Source organism: Anabrus simplex, chromosome 9 (genome assembly GCF_040414725.1).
Source record: "Anabrus simplex isolate iqAnaSimp1 chromosome 9, ASM4041472v1, whole genome shotgun sequence".
Taxonomy (NCBI): Eukaryota; Metazoa; Arthropoda; class Insecta; order Orthoptera; family Tettigoniidae; genus Anabrus; species Anabrus simplex.
This window is the reverse complement of record NC_090273.1, coordinates 62,116,222-62,122,233: the sequence shown is the minus strand read 5'-3', so window position 1 is coordinate 62,122,233 and position 6,012 is coordinate 62,116,222. Positions and strand designations below refer to the sequence as shown.

The window sequence follows — 6,012 nt, the reverse complement described above, 5'->3', positions numbered from 1 at the left end:
TGATTTGAAGTGGTCGGGGAAGGAGATAATTGATTTTTTAAATTTATTTCAAAATTATCCGTGTTTGTGGGACGTTTCGTCCAAGGAATATTTTAATAGGAATGTGAAAGAGGAAGCTTACAATAAGCTGTTACAAAACCTAAAGGATGCTGGGATGCCTGCTACTCTTGACTCAGTTAAGAAGAAGATTAAAAGTTTACGGGACACCTATAGAAAAGAACTTGCAAAGATAAATAAATCTAGAAAAAGTGGCGCTGGTGCAATCGAAGTTTACAAGCCAAAGCTTGTGTGGTTTTCAGCAGCAGAGGAATTCTGGCATGGAGCTGTCAGTGGCAGAGAATCTTCTTCTAATATGGTAAGTAGGTAAATTATGATTCCAATATGTTAATATTATTAGAGTTTTTTTAGACTGTCATTAACATACACATGTTATTACATTAATTGGGTAGGGAGACTTATTGTCATTTATATCTATTAATAAATGAATAAAAATCTGAAATTAATTATTAAAATAAACCCCCAAGATATTCAGCGAACACTTTATTTGCCAATTTTCAAGTTTTTCGTGTTAGACAGTTTTATACTACGGAATTGTCATCTGGTTTCATACCAATTGATGTCATCTGCCACGGAACAGATAAAGTTGTCATGAACTGATGCATGTACCATTTCCGTACCTACTCCCCAGCGCGACCACAATTATTTGATGAATAGAAACGGTCTACCGGGGACATGAAAGTCGGTACAATACGCCAAGCTCCTGGAGTTATCACACCTGTGTTTAAGTCTTCATCATCCACTGAACCTGAAGGGAAATATGTTCTAGAAGAGGTCTGCCTGAGCCAGTTGTGGATAGCACAAGCTGATTTCACTAGAGTTTCTATTGTGTCCACGTTCAGTGGTATAAGTGTGTTAAAAACGCGAAATCTAGCTGCTAAAATGCCAAATGCATTTTCAGCAACGCGCCTTGCCCTGGATAAACGATAATTAAAGACTCTCTCTTGTACTGTTAGTCCTCTGTATGAAAATGGTTTCAAACAAAATGGTGTCAGGCAGAAGGCATCATCTGCTACACAAAGTCCTCCGTTTGGCCAATTAAGAAGATTTTTCTCAAGGGCTATCTTTAACGTAGAGTTCTTAAATACCGTGCTGTCATTAGCTCTGCCATCATGTCCAACATCTATATACCTGAAACAATAGTCCGCATCTACCATGGCAAACAAAATAATACTGTAGGTTCCTTTGTAGTTGAAAAACGATGTTGAATTAGGAGGCCGTTTAATTCTAATATGTTTTCCATCCAAAGCAGCGCAACAGTGAGGAAAGTTCCATTTATATTCGAATCCTTTTTGAATCTCATTCCACTGGCTTGTTGTGTCAGGTACCTGAAAGTAAAGTATAATATTAATGGATAATGAAAATTATACACTCAACTAGCCTGCTAATTGTAATATTTATTATGAATTTCTTTGCAGACCTACCGTTAGGCATTCAAACCAGAGTGTTAAATATATTTTAAACAAAAGTCATGTTTACTTGCACTCTGATAATCCTGTGCTTAACCATAGGTCTACAAATAATTTCTCTCAATTATTTAATTGAGAAATTATTGTAGGTGTATATTGTTTTCAGGATATACCTCAGCGATCGATGTGTGAAGGTGAACGATATTCAAACAGTGACACTGGGAACATGGCTGAACAGGGAGCATCACAAGTAGTGGAATCACCTGTACAGTCTGCGTCTGCTATATCTTCGTCATCGACAAAGCGTCCATCCACAAACATGGATCCACCACAACGCGCAAAGGAGTTTAAAAGACGCAAACCGACTAGATTTGAAAGTGCAGTAAATAAATTGCAATCAATCGCAGAATTAACCACTAATGACACGGAAGACCAATATGGCAAATTTGCTAAGCATATTGCATCCCAGATGCGAGAGCTCCCTCTCAGAAGTTTCATTATACTTCAAAGCAAGTTTCAAAACCTCATCACTGAAGAGAGACTCGCATCTTTAAATTTCAACAACAGTGAATCACTATGACAAAGTGTTTGCCATTACGACGTCTTTCAAACAGCACTTCCAATAATGAATTCGATCAAATATACTCTGAACTATCTGATAAAACATGCTTGGACGAGGAACAACCTCCACATGGTTTAGATGTTCTTTCTAAATCATTGGTTGGCATCTGCCCTTTAGAACACGATGCTTAGATGCCAATAAGAACACAAATCGCTGCCCACATTATATTAAATATTGCATTTTGTTCCAAATATTTCATTTTTCGCGTGTAATATTTCATTTATCAACATGTTTTCAATTCTAAATAATATACAATTATTTGTAGTGCATATTCTTATTTTACAAAGTTTTACAATACTCTTTCCATTACTATTGTTTAATGTTATTTGTATGTATTCTAATTCTACTGTATTTTTAGTTTATGAAAAGTTAGGTGTTAATGTTAAACGCAAGCAGCGCAAAATAAATAAATAATATCAGTTAATAAAATATGTTGTACAACTTTAGTTGATACCGTACTTGTAATGATGTTTGTTCATAAAAAGTGAAGATCATAATTAGAAGCTATGCTTAGCGTATCCAACAGCTATTACAATAAAAAAGAATTACGGACAGGATATTATTGTTAAAAATACTGATAACTTAAAGCTGAATAAAAACTTAATCATGCTTACCTTCATAAATGGTTGGAGAACTTCAAAAATAGCAGCAAGAACTTCAGGTAAAAACAGAGATTGAATTGTGCGGCACTCTAAACAATAAAGCCAGAGACCTAAAACTATCTCCAGTTGCGAGATACCGTAAGGTAATTTCCAGTTTTATTTTACATGGAATCGCCTCTCTCATTTTAGTATCTTGTTTTTTAATCAGCGGTTCTACTAATTCCAGCAACTCTTGGAATTTAGAAGGAGACATTCGTAAAACATTTCTGTATGTTTCTGGGTCCTCTTCTTTTAACTCCTGGAAAAGTCTTGAAGATGCTCCTAACTCTTCCCTTCTTTGAATCCAAGGTCTGCTCCACCATCGTCTCAACTTGCGGTGACGAAGCATTTCCAAACAAAGCTCCGTCACAGCCATCCTTAACAACCTCCTAATTTCTCGTTTACGTGGACCCACAGACGACATGCTGACTAGAACTAAAAAGCCGCTGCTTGCTGGGTGTGTGTGACCGGGTTGCCAGCCGCTGCTTGCTGGTGCTACTGCCAGCCGCTGGTGATCAGCGGCTGGCAAGCAGCCTGGTGTGACCCACGCTTTAGAAACCATTTGCACTTACACACTACGATCCTAGAAACGGACGAACTTTTTTTCATTGGTCGGCTTTGAAAGGCGCCCTTTCCTCGTCGTAGGCGTGAGGTGAGATGAAAGGCAAAGATTATTATTATTGTTCCGGGGTTTGTATGGAAAGCAGAGATGGTGAAAGAAGGTGCGGGCTTGAATGGGTCTAACTCTCTCTCTCTCTCTCTTAATCTGTTTACCCTCCAGGGTCGGTTTTTCCCTCGGACTCAGCGAGGGATCCCACCTCTACCTCCTCAAGGCAGTGCCCTGGAGCTTCAGACTCTGGGTCGGGGATACAACTGGGGAGGATGACCAGTACCTCGCGCAGGCGGCCTCACCTGCTATGCTGAACAGGGGCCTTGCGGGGGGATGGGAAGATTGGAAGGGATAGACAAGGAAGAGGGAAGGAAGCGTCCGAGGCCTTAAGTTAGGTACCATGCCGGCATTTGCCTGGAGGAGAAGTGGGAAACCACGGAAAACCACTTCCAGGATGACTGATGGGTTTAACTACAACATCAAAAATTGAATCTACTAGATGCGTTATAACGTGGTCAGCGTTATTAAATTTTGTAAATGTAGGATACATGTGACCTAAGAAACGGTGTCTTACTGTATTACGGTATGTAATGTCCGATGGAAATTAGCAAATAAAAAGGCGCTTCACCCCAGGATCGAACCCTCGACTTCCTGCATGCTAACCCAAAACTCTATCCACTGCACCAACTCTACAGCATGGCTAATATGTGCTGACAGAGATAGTTACCGTGCATGTGGTTACAGTGTTGCCAGATTGCAACTCTTCAACGTTCTTTTTCTGCCGGATATACCCGCAGGACGAATTTTTGTCAGAGACATATTTTATTGCTGGCATGTGAGGAGTCTCGCTGCGACGCCTGAGTGCGCGAATTTCGCTTCACTCTGTATATATAACTTTCTTGTGTCTTTTTCAATTTATATGTAGTGCTCTGTTTAATGACCTTTAGATATAGTTATTCAACGTGAACAGAGTATATGAGCGTTAGAGCCTTCGTCATACTTATAAGTAATTTGAAAAAATACGTGGATTTCTCGCACCATTGTCATTTTATGAGCTGCTGAAGTTAGCCGATTCGATCGCGTCAAGGGCGAATTGAAATGGGCTTTACGAGGCGATGTTGCCATGCCTGAAATGCGCATCAAACACTAACATACTGTCAGTTTCAGCCAATGTCACCGTAGCGTACTTGCTATGGGCCGAGCCTATCAGCAGGGAGGTCCTTGTTCTTCTATTGGCGCTCTCAAGCCGGACGTAAACCACGTGCAGGTTTAGCAACACCGCCTCGCAAAGCCCATCTGAAGTTTCCCGGGAAGCGATCTGATTGGCTAACTTCAGTAGCCGATAAAATGACAACGGTGCGGGATATCTAATTACTTTTTCAAATTATTCATCAGTATGACCAACGCTCTAACGCTCATAAACCCGCTTCACATTGTTTTCGACCACCCTGTATATTTTAACAGTAACTTATGTGTTGTATTTGACTTTGTCTATTGCAACTGTATGTTGTCTAATGGCAATAAACTATATAATAATAATAATAATAATAATAATAATAATAATAATAATAATAATAATAATTATTATTATTATTATTATTATTATTATTATTATTATTATTATGATTATTATTATTATTATTATTATTATTATTATTATTATTAGGAAAATGAACTTTACCGTACTGTGAATGTATCTCTGCAGGACGTATTTACGCACTCCTACAGCATAATGTATTTAAGATTATCATTTGTGCACGTTCTTCACACGGGACTTTGCAGTGGATTACATGTTTCCTTCAGAAATGTATGCGAAGTGTCATGGCTCTATTCCCACATTTAATGCGACGTATTAAAATGATATTTTCCTAAGAAAACGTGTGACAGTAACGTGAAATATGATGAAACTGAACAAAGTCGAGAGAGAATGAGGACGATTTCCGAATTTACTGTACGGTGGAGTTCTTAGTCCGAAGTTTTGTGAAATTCTCCGTGGTTCTCAGGTTGAATATTGTATCTCTGACCACTGGCGTGGCGTTTTGACGATGATATCTCCCTTAATATCTGCCCTGTCGAAAAGAGAACAATGGCTCTTTAGTTTTTCCGTTACCACCTTGAAGTGACATACAAGACATGTCCCACGGAACTTGAACTAAAAATCAATTTTTCGTAATGATCTGCATTATTATAAATACGTACATGGCATAAAGGAACGGAAATAACGTATTCTTAAGCGTTTGTTAGATATAGTATTCTGATAGACCCAATGTTAACGAAAATGTTTGAGTATAACCTTCCTATAAATACCAACCCCACATGCATACCATGACATCATATGGACCTGATAACACAATCCTGAGTGAGTAGATTCGAAATACGTAGTTTAGTTGAAAAAAGTCCAGCAGTTTTCCACTTTTGAGAATAGACAGACAGACAGACAGACAGACAGACAGACAGACAGACAGACAGACAGACAGACAGACAGACAGACAGACAGACAGACAGACAGACAGACAGACAGACAGACAGACAGACAGACAGACAGACAGACACCGAAGGGAAAAGTTCTACCTCATGTTTTCTCGGTATTCAGTTACTATAGGTGAGGTTAATTCTCAAGCCGAGCGAAATATTATGCATCCTCTGATTTTCTCCTGATATGGATCTTTCAAA

The 6,012-nt window shown here is 38.9% G+C and overlaps 1 pseudogene; it reads right to left on the bottom strand.

Annotated features, from left to right (window-relative positions):
- Positions 1-578: 578 nt before the first annotated feature.
- LOC137502159 (uncharacterized) lies at positions 579-3,153 on the bottom strand (annotated as a pseudogene).
- Between the last annotated feature and the right edge of the window lie 2,859 nt (positions 3,154-6,012).